Genomic DNA, 15859 nt, shown 5'->3' with positions numbered 1-15859 from the left:
ACCGGAAACAAGCTTCCAAGGACCGTTTTCTGGCATTCCAGCCGTCTTCAGCCCGGCTTGCTTGAATCCAGTGATGTGGAGTGCATGGGACTCACGTCTGAGCATACCCATCCCACTCGGGGTGACAAATGCAAAAACCACAGTTATGGCTGGACTGTTCCCATGAGGCACAGGGTCAGACTGATTTGCATATATCCATGTATGAACTGGGGTGGCAGAGTGGGCTAAAGAACGGTGATGGATTAAACCCAGATCTTTTGACTGGGTGTGAGTGTTTGTTTGGTTCAGATGCTCCGTCCATTACCACCCCCTTTTGTACGGCTCATGGTCATAGCTGCCGACTTTGGACTTGGTGAACCGGATATGATATGTATGGTAGGCAGGTACAGTAAGTTTGATATAGGTTAGGTTACGTATGATAGGTTAATAAGGATAGGTAAATAAGTAAGCTGGCTCATGGTCATAGCTGCCGACTTTGACCTGGTGAACCGGATTTGAGTCTCGGTATCGACTCACCATCCTGTGATTCTGGGCAAATCACTTAAGCTCCCTGTGCCTACCAAAAATGAATGTGTCCTTAAATTATGCTCATGTAAAGCGCTCCAATACCTTTGTGTCGAGTTCACGCTATATAAAACTACAAAAAAAAGTTTGATGCTTACATGTTTGGACAAGGGCTGACTCCCTCTCGCCCCAAAAACATACGCACCCACCCCAAGTCTGCATTCAAAGGTAACACACGCGGTTCTTCATCATAGAGTAATGAAGGACAGCTGTGCTCTGCACTTACAGAAAGGAAAATATGGAGGCCCATGCTAAGTTTCTGTCATTTTTTTATCAGACTTTTGGGTTGTTTCTTAAGCTGGTATGAATGTGAATATGAATATACGTCCTAGCAGGGACTTGCTTCAATTCACGATGGCAGGATGGGATTGGGTGGGTGGACTGACTCTTGTTTGAAGTGGGACAGCTCAAACATGAACTATTATCACCCCTTTTACTCTGAATGAGGGCAATGAACAAGGAAACAATCTTGACCCTGGGGCATCCAAGCGCTAACAAAGAAGTGGTGCTACCTACCAGATACAGTCATCAGAGTGATTTAGTGATGTGTGCTGAAAAGAAAAGTTTTAAGTTGTTTCCGAAAGGAAGGCAGATTGGGGTTGGACCTAAGTTGGATAAGAAGCGAGTTCCACAACTTGGCCGCGTTATAAGAAAACGACCTGCCCCCTGCTCTGGTTCTCCTAATTCGGGGAACTGTAGCCAGAAAGGCATGACTTGAGCGAAGCTGTTTGTTGGGGTGGTACGGGATGACGAAAGAGGGGTTAATCGCCGGGCCGCTCTGCCAATAGGCTTGATGAGAGATGCACATTGATTTAAAACTGATTCTTTCCCTAACCGGGAGCCAGTGCAGGCTCCTGAGCCCAGGCTTTGCTGACGTCCTGCGGGGAAGCTGAAGCAGCGTGCGTGCAGCGCAGTTCTGGATCAGCAGCAGTTTCCGCAGAGTGTAGTCGGGTGCACCTAAGTACAGGACATTGCTGAAGTCCAACCGAGACTGGATCAGGCCTTGGATGACTATTTGCTTGGCTTCAAAAGGTAGAAGTGGGAGAACCTTCTTCAGAAGCCTAAGAAGACCGAAACAAGTCTTTGAAGGGGGTGATGAGTGCGTTTGATCAAATTGTAAATATCCTTAGGCTGAATCCTTGTTCTTATAATGAGAATCCGGAGTCCAAGCGATGTAGAAAAGATACTTTTATTAAATAGGGTTTAAAACATGAACAGCCGACACGTGTTTCGCCCCCTGTGGCGATTTGCGCCGGGGCTTTTTCAAGGCTATTTACAGTGTCATATAATCATTGTACAGGTCATCAAAGAAATAACTTAGTTTCCAAGAACTCTTAATATATGTCAAGTTTCAATTTCTCAGGATATAATGCCTGCTTCTCGTCTACTTCCTCCGCTCGCAATCGGCCGCTTTCGCAGAAAGCATGATTGCCTGGGTGTTGAAAGTCAAAGACTTATCCAACCAGACGCCAAGACTTTTTATGTTATCTTTAGGTGTAGGTGGCGTGCCGAGGCTAGTAGGCCATACGGAGTCAATAGTAGGCGAGGCAGGAGGACCAAGGAACATCAGCTCAGTTTTGTCTCCGTTCAACTTGAGACAGGATGCAGTCATCCAATTTATTACTTCCTCCAGGCAATTCCTCAAGCCGATCTGTGCTAGCTGGCTGTTTTCCTGCGCAAGGGAGACCACTAGCTGAGTATCGTCCGCATATGTAATGATCTTAATACCATATGGATGGACAATCCCAGCCAGCGGTCTCATATATACGTTGAATAACGTAGGGCTTAATGATGGGCCCTGCGGTACCCCACAGCCCAAAGGTTTACTGGAGGACACGGTATCTCCCTCAAAGACATGAAAGGTCCTGTTCTCAGAAAAGGTTTGAGCCAGATTAATGCGGTCCCTGATATTCCCAGGCTGAGAAGGAGATGCAATAGCGTATTGTGATTCACCGTGTCAAACGCGGCACTCAGATCGAGGAGGACCACTGCCACCGATCCCCCCCAATCCAGAGTTCCCCTAGTTTCCTCAGTTACTGCAAGCAAGGCGGTTTCCGTCCCATGTCTGGGGCGGAAAACCGTCTGAGTGACATCCAGCAGGTGATTCTTCTCGAGAAACATCATCAGATGTGTGTTAATATGTTTCTCGAGGATTTTGCTCACCCAAGGAAGCAGGGAAATGGGGCGGTAATTGTTAAGATTGCTGGGATCTAAATTCGGTTTTTCAAAAGCGCTCGCACCATAGCTTGTTTCCAGATGGACGGAACTATACCTGAGGACAGGGAGGCATTGAGCAAGCTCATGATAGTAGGAAGTATTACATGAATAACCGTGACCAATGTCACGAGGGGGCTGGGTCGCAGGGGAGCCTGACTTTACTTGACGCATTATCGATTCAAGGGTCTCTAGGTCCAAAAGTGGGAACTGATCCAAAGTATCTGAAGGAGGATGAGCAGCTTCTGGAGATGAAGACTGTTCTTGAGCAGAGGGATCAGAGTCAGCATCAGAAAATGATAAATACATTTGGTGTATTTTTTGATAAAAAAAATTCCGCTAGATCGTTACAACGGGGCACTGTATTATAATTAGAAACAGGGGGGGGAGAGCTTGGTAAGGCTTTTTACTATTTGATAGATTTCTTTCGGTTTTGATTTGGCCGTTGTAATTTTTCCTGTATAGTAGGAAGATTGCGTACTTTTTATCTCTTGTTTATATGCTCTTATCGCCTCTCTATATAAGATTTTATCTGAGGCAGCATATTCCAAGCGCCACCTCCTTTCTAGTTTTTTACATTGTCGTTTTTTTTCCCTGGGCTCCACTGAGTACCAGGGGGCGGTTTTCAGCGACCGTTTTAGGGTGGGTTTACAAAGGGGAAGTGTGGCATCAAGAGAGTTTAAGATCCATTCGTTGTACTCCTTTTTGGCTGAGAGGGGTTCCTCGCTGAGTGGAGTTCTAGAGGTCCTAAGCGTGTTGGTCCACTGTTCTATTCGTAGTCTGGACCAATTTCTAGATTTTCGTGAGATGGGAATTAGGGTAGGTGATTTAAATATAGACCAGGTGAAGGGAATCAACGAGTGGTCAGTCCAAGGAAGACGAGTAATAGAGCCTACCTTAAGGTTAGTAGAATTACTGAAAACAGGGTCCAAAAGATGACCTTTGATATGAGTGGAAGATACAACAAGTTGCTCCAATTGTAGTGCGGCTAACTATCCGCCAGCTCTACAACGGTGTGATCAGAAATAGTATCAAAATGGATCTTAAGATCACCCAACAGCGTGAAGTTGGCGGGAGTGGTAACCAAATCAGCAACAATGGATGGAAGAGCCAAGTGGAACTGCTTTAGTGGACCTGGGGGACGATATATAAGAGTGCCCGAAAAACAATGATTCGGCAAAAAATCAATACAGAAAGACATACTTTCACAATCTGGAATGGGATCAAAGGTACACCGGCATTAATACTGATCCTTATAAATAATTGCCAGGCCCCCTCCTTTCCCATGGGCCCGATACTTCCTTGCAATCTGAAAACCCTGAGGTAGTGCTTGTACTACATCTGGTTCGGAGTCTGGCGTCAGCCAGGTTTCCGCCAAAAAGACTGCATCTGGCATATATTCATCCAGCATAAGTGCAATTTCGAGACTATGTTTTGGCAGGGACCTACAGTTTAAAAGAAGCATGTTGATATCTAGCTTTTCGTCTTGGCACAATATAGTATTCAGCTTGATATTACAATAGGGACAAACCACGGGCAGAGCCAAGGGATAATAAGAGTGCGTGCAGCTAGTTGCCACTGTAGGCCTCAGTCTAAAAAGGGAATTAGAACTATAGTACCTCTTTTGTCCAGAGAAAGGAGCAGGGGTTGTGGCCCCTGGCCCCAGCCGGCCGCGGACGGGCGCAGACGGGCTTGCCTTAGGTGCACCCGCTGCGCCGGCCGGCGAAGGGTACTCATAATATGCTTAAAAAGAGAGGGAGGGGCCGAACAACTAGTGCGGCAACCGGGTCTACCCCCAATATGGCGGCGTCTTTTCCCCGTCCCAGCGCCTATGCAAGAACTAAAGAAAATAAAATAAAAAAGATTTGTGGTAGAGTTAATAAGCTTCCCAAAAATATTTAAACAGGCAACAGCAAACACAGTAACATTGTACTTTTCTAAATCAGGTTGCCTATAGTACTAGTCTCAAATTGACTTATTCTTAATTTCCTAAACTTAAGCCCTATTCCAAATTCCCTAAACCTAAACTATATTTTGGAACTACTAACACATTGCAACGAATGATCGTCGTGCTACTGAAAGTCAAAACACAGCTCAAACAGGCATGTCGAGCTGCTCCGCCTGTCCACGAAATCTCACAAAGTTTCTGGGCCGCTCTGCAGAATTTCATGTAGTAGAACTCTGCGAGCTCCACCCAGGCTTAAACAAAATAGAGTACCTTATCTCTGGCATAGCCTCGCTCAAAGCTAAGAAGTCACCAGGCCTTAAATGGTACAATGCATGTTTTTAATAAACATTCTGTCCCGTCCTTGTCCCAATACTGACATGTCTATACAATGCATTTTCGTAGTCAGGCACTATGTCACCCTACATATTGATGAGTTAGTGCTCTTTCATTCCCAAAATAAGAAAATAATCAATGAATTGTAACTGATGTATGCTGCAATCGCTCCTGAATATCGAAGCAGTTATTCATTGGTATCTTGACTGCTTGCCTAGGCTTGGTCCTGCCTGGCTTGTTTGTCCTAGACTAGTCAGGTTTGATCACCAGAAGAACTGAGGAGTCAACATGGAACAAATACTCCACATTAAAGAAACATAGGAAGAAATAAGAAAGACACCTTGCAACTGTCACTTAACACAGAGAGCATGCTCGACAGGGTGAACTGGGGATTTCTTTTGTTCACACAGAAGGAAGAGTTAATAACTTAGCGTCTGATTCATAATGGTAAACTTACACTTTTGTGTAAGTTTACAATTTTTTGCAATTCACAAAAGAATTCTATGAACAGTATCTTTACAACTGCCTAATTTTTTTCAATTGTTTTTTATTGGTTGTTTTTTAACAGATCTGAACAAATAATATAGCACATATGAAAAAACAAATGTATATATGCTATTAGAAATTTACATAATACAATAAAGATTGCAATGTAGAAACAACGAGCGGGATAAATTGTCAGCAGCAAGTTGAGATAAATGAAAGGCTGTAGCAGTCACCTCATATAACCTCCGACCCATAATAATATAATATAATATACATAAACAAAATTCAATGTGAGGTAAAATAGAATAATAGAAAAATAGAAAAACTAGGAAGCAAAAGAAATATCGCTAACTATAGATTACTACTAGGTTAAGGTATGCATATACAGGATAAATGTACTTTTAAGGTACAGTGAGCTGGTGTGAGGGCAATGGAATGGACCGTTGGCCGGACCATCCTGATTCCCAAATCATGAAGGTTTATGAGATGTGAAGTATCGATCTAGGCTGTCCCACATGTGTCTGAGTGGGGATTTCCATGGAGTATTTTGTAGGGCCACATTGTCAGCACCCCTTAAGTTGGAGACCCAGTTCAGCCAGCACTTGAAAGATGCTTTCCGGGTGTCTTTCCAATTATTTAGGATAACCTTAATCGCTCCTCTCAGGAGTAGGTCTAGTAACGCCCTATCGTTGTCAGTTAACACTTCTACTCTGAGGAAGCCAAATGTCAGCGTGGAAAGTTCTCTTTTGAGGGAGCATGAAAAGAGCTTGGCGATGAAGTAAACAATACTGTCCCAAAAGGGTATCACACATTTGCAAAATAGTAATAAATGGGCTAAGTCTCCTATCTCTTCATTACAGTTCCAGCATGTAGGATTGCCACAGATTTTGTGTGTATGTAAGAGGGCCAGTATCCAGTAGGCCTTATTTAGAAGCCAGAATTTAGTCTGGGAAAGGGCTGGTGAAATTTTATTCCTCGAGACAGAGTTCCAGGTTTTGGACCAGTCGGCCTCAAACAGCGGGGAAGAGGAGTGTGATTATCCACCCTCCCCTTGGATTTGTCTAATCTGAGTTTCTTCAAACCAATTCTGGCCCTTTTCCTATTCCATAAAAAGTTTGAGAGCAGGGCGTCCAACTTGTGGTGGAATTCGTTCGACAATATAAGGGGACGCATGGTAATTAAATAGTTCACTAAGGGCGTAACCATCATCTTGATGGTCTCAATCCTCCCCCACAATGTGATGAATCTAGGGGACCATTCCTCGAGGAGGGTTTTGATTTTTCCCAGGGTGTTTGTTTCATGAGTGTCATGAGTGACTCTAAGATAGTGCTACCGAATTCTATTCCCAGGTGTTTAATATATTCCGGCTGCCAGGTAAGTCCCGAATCTCCTAGTACCTCCCGGGTGCAGTGGACATTTAAGGGGTTAACTTCAGATTTGTCCCTGGTTAACTTATACCCAGAATGGCTTGAGTAAATATCTATGGAGTGCATCAGGGCCTTACTGGACGAGCACGGGTCTTCTGTGACTATAAGAATATAATCCGCATATGCAGCAAGTTTCACTTGAGAATGTCCAAAAGTTACTCCTTTTATATCATTGTTGCGCTTGATATCTTGGATTAGTAGTTCTAATCCTAGCAGGAATAGGGAGGGGGAAAGAGGGCATCCCTGCCTGGTACCTTGTTCTAATATAAAGACGACCGAAAGAGTACCATTCATCGCTATGCCGGCAGTGGGATCTGAATACATAGCCATGACCATGTCTATGTAAGGACTACCTAGATTAAAAGACGTCATACAGTGTCTCAAGAATGACCATGACACCCTGTCAAACGCTTTTTCAGCGTCCAGAGTGATGGTGATAGAGGGGACAGACGATAACCCTGCTTTCTGAAGTATGTGACTGCCTATTTTTTGATGTGTCGAGTCTCTGCCACAAGTGCTGAGACTCCGCAGACATAAAGATGCCTCTTGTAATATTGCTTTGTGAATCGGAAAAAATAATAAACTTACACAAAGTCTACTTTTTACCTTCGTGAATCAGGCGATCAGTGAGCGGTGGGTGCACATGGCCAAGGACCCATATCAGCCTCAAGATAAGTTCCTTTCTGCTGAACATGATCCAGAGAGAGGTACAAGATGGGGCTTCCCATTATTGCCACTTTAATTTGTACTGGTTATGGAAATAGTAGCAGCTAATATAGGAGTAATGTAAACAGTAACCAGGTTAAGATATGTGACGGCATCCACACTCTTGATATGTATGCTTACTATGTCATGGTGTGTCAGAGGCCCATCCTATATTTTCGATACTGACATTAATCAATGAACTAGAGAGAGATGGGGAAGTCTCAGTATTTAAAATTAGCATTGCCAAATCCCTTGTAATAAGTATCTCCACACGGTGCAACTAAATAAGGCACAGTTATACACAGGTGCTGGTTCCTGGGGTTGGGTTGTGGGACACAGAGTGTACTTAATTGTCTGTAATTTGATGACTTTTAGAGACTGGTTGGGTCCATTCATACATTCCTCACCAGCCTTTGGTTGCAGGTGTGAGTATATGTTACCCAATAAATGAGAATAAACATACTTGATCCATAATGTGTTCATTTGTTCTACAACAAGACACATAATGGTACTATTGACCCACAAGTGGGAGTAACTATTTTGTAAGTTTAGTTGAGATTCGATCCTGCATATATGAAGGCACAAGACATGCCAACAGGAAGGCTCACGGAATTAAACAGTTGCAATGAACATCCGCTGCGACATATAGATCAACAGTGTATTATATCCCTGCATTGCCAATTCACCTTTCAATCTGTCACAGGTCACAGGTCAATGAACCGTTCTTAGAGATAGCAAAACTGTAGTACTAAGCACTGAACAAAAATAAAGATGTCATTACTACATCATTGCCTTGCCTGTCTGATTTCTCAACAACTTTATCCCAAGAAACCTATTAATGCAATGACACTGACCGATATTAAATGTCGTTTTACAATCTCATTGTTTGAAATAGTGCCACATTTTATGTTTTTTTTCCATGAATATTTCATTAGGCCAGGCACTGAAACAAACGTCGGCTCTGCCAATGAGCGTTGCAAAGTTGGTTAATCCTGCTGAAAGTTCTAAGTTTTCATTCTGTCAGATACTAATCTTTATGAGTCATATTTGGAAAACAAATTTAGAATTAGAAAGCTGAAAATATGAGAAACAGAACCTGTATCAATTACCATGAACTTAAGCAAGTTTAGGTCGGCACTGAGGAGAACTCTGCCGCTCAGGGATTTTACAGCAGGGAGGTTTTCCACTTCAGTCAGAGATGCTAGTTGTAATTCTTTGAATATGCTGTTCAATGTCAGATTCTTTAAATATTATATTTAAATGGTCAGCAAAGCTCATTTGGAAGGCCATGTGCCTAGTGGAAAGGGCCAGGGTATGAGTCTCTTAATCACTGGGTCTATCTGAACTCTGCAAGGTATGTATTGACCTGAATTTAATGTAAGCACATACCTAGGCACTGGAATTAGGGGTGCTGCTGCTGCAGCAACCACAAAGAAACAATGCTGAAGTTCAGAAAGTGAATGTGTATTAAAGATGCACCTAAATGATGTTTTATCTGGTCACATTTTCTGTGTTCAAAGTCACAGGTAAATGTGAGGCCATGTCTTCTGACAAATTGCTTCTTATTTTATTTAACCTGGAGACTGGTGCTTACTTGCTTCTCTGACTGCAAAGTTAAAGGATTTTGTCAAGTGAACAATCTGGCAATGTTGCAGGGGTACTGAAAGTGAAAAGATTGGCTGTGGGATGTCAGTTTTTTCTAACACACACCAAACTTTTAATACCTGTAAATGAATTGTACCATTTTTTAAATACATTAGAAATTATGAAAGCACAAATTAAGCACATTTTTTTGTAACTCTAAAGTGTGATGAAAACAGAGTTTTTAATAGGATGAAAACAAATCAAGACATGTAATAGATGTGCAAATGATACATTTTTGCTGATTTCCAATTTCTAGACACAATTGCTTGTCTGCTACATTGTTTTATCAGCAAACCTGCATGTCAATGTGAATTTTATGGCTATTTCAATGCAAAATGTGTCTCTAGATGACAGTGTGCTATCACTCGATGCCTTAGGAATATGTTTTTTACAGTGTACTCCAAAATGCAACACTAGCTACATACCACACCTTTACCTCTCTCCTGCTGCATGGGTGCGGCTCATATGTTAAACTTGGTCTTTGTGTGACACTTGGATTTTTCAGTCCTTATTAAGACTTCAGTGATGTAACATTGATGCAGCAGCCCCACTCTGGAAATTGTTCCAGCACCACTGAGTGCAGATGATACATTGACCACGTGTTACCCTGTTTCAAACTGTGAAAAATGTATTTTAGAATTTTACCCATCATGCACTAAACACATCAGTAGACTCTCTGAACAGGCAAAAGTTATTTGACAGCTTTCAAAGCAGATGTTCTTGTTGGTGGCACATGGGTTTATACCAAGGCCAGGACAAAGACAGCACAGCACACACAGGGCCAGATGTAGGTAATTTCCTTTTACCAATTCTAAAATACCGACTCATACCGAATCGGTATTTCAGAATCGGAAAATGAGATGTAGGTAAAAAATCGGTAAAAATTACCGATTCGGAATCACTCGGAATCTGAAATCGGTATTTACCGATTCGGTATTTTCCGAATCGGTAAATACCGAATCGATAAAACACATTCATTCCAATGGGCCTCATGGCCCATAGGAATGAATGAGTTTTACCGATTCGGAATTTACCGATTCGGAAAATACCGAATCGGTAAATACCGATTCGGAAATTTGAAACTGACAAACATGTGAGCCTGTGAACCAATCAGAAACACCAACCACACCCAAAACCAAAGGTACAGGGGAATCAACCAATCAGAATCAAGCACCCCTCCCCAGTACCTGGGAGTGGCCACACCCATGCAGGTGCAGAAACTAACAGTCAGGAGAGCAGGAGGACAGACTGAGGAGCAGGCTTCCCTGAGCTTACCTGAACAGCACCATGGAGAGTCAGGATGGACAGAGGGATGCAGCAGAGCGCAGAAGAAAAATGAAATTCAGCCCTGAAGAACTGCAGGTGCTTGTTGCAGAGGTCCTGAAACATTACAGCAAAATTTTTGTGAAACAATCACTGCATGTTGCAGAGTCAATCAAGCGCACCACCTGGATTGAAATTCAAGCAAAGGTAAATGCCATGGGTGTCACCCACCGTGAAATTGACGATTTAAAAAAAAGATGGTATGACCTTCGCATAATTACAAAAAAAACTAGCTGCCCACCGAAAAGAAGCTGCAGCAACAGGGGGAGGCAGAATCCGAGCACCACGACTCACCGACATAGAGGAGCTGGTGGAATCCACCCTTGAGCCTGAATGCATCCATGGCATTGGTGTCGCTGACAGCTCCGCAAGAGCTGCAAGGAAACAAGGTAAGATGCATGTACATCATCATTGACCCATTTACCTATTCCTCTTCCCCACTCTGTGTGCCCACATCACACTCCAGAACAGGTATTACTAATGACCAGCAATGCATTATGGGAGACGTAGTCATAGGTAGATACCTCAAAACAGTCAGCATACCATACAGCAAGGGATGCGCCACACAACTAGCATAAGCAAATGAGGGACAGGCAAATGTGTGATAGTAGTGTGATTTAATCAAGAGACACAGGTGAACTACTCCACTGACACAATGTCCATGTCTGTCCACAGAAGAGTCATCGCGCAGCACAGCAATTGAAAGGGAGAAAAGGAGAGAGGAAGCTGGTCCCAGCACAGTACAAGGAGGGAAGGACACAGAGCAGGCAGCCAAGACACCTGAGGACACACCCACACCACAGCCTCAGTCTCCTCTTCTGTTTGGGAGTCAGGAGCAGCTGCAGAGTCCCCCACACCAACAACTCCGTCACCTGTGCGGGAAAGGGCAAGGTGGCTTGATGTGCCCCCTCCCCACATACTAGAAACATCTGAGGAGGAAGAGGATGAGGGTGACATGGCAAGCAATCCACCAGTCAGCCAACGCTGAGCAGCAGCCCACTCCTAGAGCTGTGCGGGCCAGTGTCCGAGGACGAAGGTCATGGGAGAGAGCTGAAGGGCGTGACAGTCAGGGGGTCTTCTGTGGTCTGGAGGCCACCATGGTCAAGGTCCAGCGCCTGCAGGCAAAGGCAATGATGGGAGTTCAGAGGCAGGCACGCAGCACCAACAACAAGCTGGATAAGATAGACAAGGGCATAGGAAACATTTCTGAGAGCATGCAGTCGCTGGCAAATGGCATGACAGACATGACCCAGTGCATGACTGTCCTGTGCGACAAGTTGGACAGGGACCACTTGGAGAGGCGCAAGGCTCGTGTGGATGTGCGGCAGCGGACAAAAGCCTTAAACCGATTTGCGACTGCAACCTCCCTGCTGTGCAGACGGTCAGTAGCGATGCAGGATGCTATTGTCCAGTGCTGCACCAATTTATCCGTGGGGATGGGCAGAGTGACCTCTGCCATGGAGCTCATGCTCGCACAACAGACAGCCACTCGAGGCGACACATGTGTGGCTGAAAGTGAGGATTCCACCAGCAGGAGTGGCGCAAGCACTCCTGTCCCAGAAATACGCAGGAGCGGCAGGCGTCATGCGACAGAGACAGGCCACACCAAAAGCCATGACACACAGCCACATCAGTCCCACCCTGTAATCCTTGGACGTAAGCATTGACTGTGCCCTCCACCCAAAGGAAAGGTTACGGTGGTGCTAACTGTGACCACCCAGTCATGGACATTGATATTTTGTGTAACCATTGTGTGGTATCATAGCACTTGCGTAGTGAAAATTAAACTGCGTACATCATAATCTTTGCCTTTCTGTGTCTCATTACTCACTCAGAAATATTGCTGTGTGATCTCTGCCCGTCTCAGTCTCCCATCTGTAGCTGGTGCTGCTACTGTAGCTTGGGGCTCTGCCTGTTCTGTGTCATCATCAATGTCCTCATGATGTGTGATCTCCACCTTTGTGCCTTCCTTGGTGGCGAGATTGTGTAACATGGCACAGGTCGCTATGATTTTGCAGCACAGGATTGGAGTGCACTGGCGTGCCCCTCCACTCTTGTGGAGGCAGCGAAACCTGCTCTTCAGGAGTCCTAATGTGCGCTCCACAACGTTGCGTGTGGATCTGTGAGCCACATTGTACCACCTTTCACTCCTGGTGGATGGTTTGAGGTAGGGGGTGAGCACAAAGGACCGCAGGGCATATGCACTTTCGCCTAGGGGGGGGAAAGATTGACATTAGTTGCATGTACATGATACATTAATCTTCTCTGTGTGTCAGGGTGTGTCAATGTCATTTACCTAGCAGGTATCCGTTTCCAAATTCTCCAGCAACTAGGCGTGTGTATATCCCACTATTCTGGAATATGTACGAATCATGGGTACTCCCGGGGAATTTCGCAACGATGTCTGTGATGATGTTGTCAGCGTTGCATATGACCTGCACATTGATGGAGTGCGTAGACCTCCGGTTCCTGTATATGTGTTCTGTGGCTGCAGGTGGCAGAGTGGTACGTGGGTGCCATCTATGCAGCCTATCATGTGAGGGAAGTGTGCCAGTTGATAGAAATCAGTCTTGGTCTTTGCAAGTTCCGCAGGTGTGTCAGGGAATGTAATATAATGCTCCATCCTCTACATCATGGCGTCAAGGAACCTCCTGAAGAAGCGGGACAGGCAGCTCTGGGACACACCGCCCACTGCAGCTATCACACTCTGGTAGCTCCCAGAGGCAATTAGGTATAAGCTACACAGAACCTGCACATGGGGTGGGATGGCGTGGGCCCTGGGTGTTGGGTGCTCCAGGAGTGGGTGTAGGTCCCTGATCAGGTCCTGGATGGTTTGGGGATGTAGCCTATACCTCTGGAGTATTTCAGGCTCTGTCAGTTGGAAAAGTGTTATCCTCTGCCTGTACACTTGTTCCTCCCTTTGCTGTTCCCTGTCTTCTGCTGCCTGCAGTCTTTGCCGCCTTGCAATGACGTAGAAAGCCGCCATTCTGCTCACACTGTTGCATTTTGGGACTCTTTTTTTAGCCTTCACCTGGTTACCACCTACATTCATTCCATGGTAAATACCGACTCATAAATACCGAATATCTGTGAATTCAGTATTTTTAGTGTTTCCTACATCTCCATGCCCATTATTTTACCGTTTCTTATTTACCGATTCGGTGAATAAGAATTCGGTAAATATGTATTCAGAAAATTCCGCTTCGGTAAAAACCGACTCATATTTACCAAGTCGGAATTATTCCGACTCATATTTACCGAGTCGGAATTATACCGACTCGTGTTTTCCGATTCGGTAAAAAATAGGCTCCTACATCTCATTTCATGGATACCGGTCGGTAACGGCCGAAATTAACGATTTTCGTCCATTACCGACTGGTATTGGCCGACCTACATCTGGCCCTTAGAGGAGAAATCGTTCCTAAACAATTTGGTAATCAACATCATTGTCCTCATGCCCAAAAAGTGTTCCTGCACTATGTCCAGGTTGACTGCCTGCAACCAGCTCTTTAGAGACACAACTTTGGATGAATCCAAGATGTGCATGTCTCAATTGCAGCAATGTAGGATGACCACTTTGGTTGCTTATTTGGTAGTCCTCTCCTGCAAGATAGTTGTCGACAAATTCTCCGCACAATTATTTTCAGCATGTATGTGGCTAGACCTGCTAGCAAGTTAGGTGATTAATTGATAATGGCCCAGGCTTGTAAAACATTTTTAACATTTATGTAATTCACATAACCATCACTTCATGTAAAGCACTATAATTATACTAGTATTCTGCAAAACCACCAAACCATTCACTGTTAACATGCTACACAGCTGCATACATTACCCCACGTCCCTTCCGTCCTCACCCCATTCATTACAAGTGAGATAATCCTATCTCACCAACAGAAAAAAGAACGAAGAAATGCTGGACCCTACCCCCCTCCCACCTGGAGCACATAAACATACTTACCCAGCATTGCTCATGTTCTTTTTTCTGCCTTCCGACAGAATGGTACGAGCCAGGAGCGGGAGCTTCTGGCGGGTCGTCTCCGCTGCCGTGCAGTGAGGGCATTGATGGCGATCTTGTCTTCCTCCCTGCTGGGCTTGGAAGGAGACATTTCTGGTTTGCGTTCGGGCTGCGGCGGCGATTCCTGAAATTTGCTAGCTGCGCCTTCCAAGTTGCCGGCCTTGTCAGGAGGCATGTGGTTTCCTGTGAAAGCTACTCTGTGCTCACGGAGTACGGAGTGCTTCTGGGTCATGTTGTCTGACTTCCTTCCTCAGAAAGTCAGGCATGACGCTGCCGGTCCGGAGGTCGGAACTGCTTGTGGTGGCTGGTACCGGTTGCTTTCCTATTTCTGGCAGCTGCAGGTGAGTACTGCATAGTGGTTTTGTGGCAGTCCTGATTATACCTTGGCCTATCCTGGTGTCCTTGTTGCTGGGGCTCTTTGTCTCGGACAGAGGGTGTTGGCTGGTGCTGGTTTTTGTCATGATGGGCAAGCATTCCAAAAAACGCAATTATGTGGAGATTTTTTGTCTTCTTATTCTGGTTCCTTTTCTTCTTCTTCTTCGGCTCAGTCTAAATGCCGCAGGGAAAGTGGTGATGCCCGTATTAAATGCCTTATAAAAGAGACATTGCAGGAATTGGGCGGGGGAGGTTGGCCCAGGTGCTCTGTTCCAGTTTTGCCCTCTCAGTCTTCCAGTTCAGACGAGGATTGGATGGCGGTTAAAGAGTATAAAGGGAAATATGTGGATAAAGTTATGTCGCCAGAATTGCTGTGACATGTTAAATCCAACAAGGGCTTTCCTAATGAAGAGGTGCCCAGCACGTTTGGAGGTTCTTTGTTTCGCCAGTACGGCACCAGTGGATTTGATTTGATTTAAATTTATAAATCATGACACATGCCAAAAAGATGTCTAGGTGCTGCCTGTATTGAAAAAGAATTAAACTGACATGGTAGGGGATCAAACATCTGAGGCAAACAGCTTTGGATTTGTCTGTCCATCCTATATCCATGAGGTATTGAAGCAGGAATGGAAGGATCCTAATCACATTATTCTGCCCCGGTTTATGGCCAGGCTGTATCCTCTCCAGGACATGTCCACTGTATTGCCAGACTCTATCCTGATCGATTAATTTGCGGCGAGTCTGGTGGGCTGGACGTCATTGGCTCTGTTGATAAGGACCATCTAGCTAAGAAAGTGGATGCATCCTTGAGGAAGGTTT

The sequence above is a fragment of the Lissotriton vulgaris genome, chromosome 8 (genome assembly GCF_964263255.1).
Source record: "Lissotriton vulgaris chromosome 8, aLisVul1.2, whole genome shotgun sequence".
In the NCBI taxonomy this organism is placed as follows: domain Eukaryota; kingdom Metazoa; phylum Chordata; class Amphibia; order Caudata; family Salamandridae; genus Lissotriton; species Lissotriton vulgaris.
Note: the sequence above shows the minus strand (reverse complement) of the source record.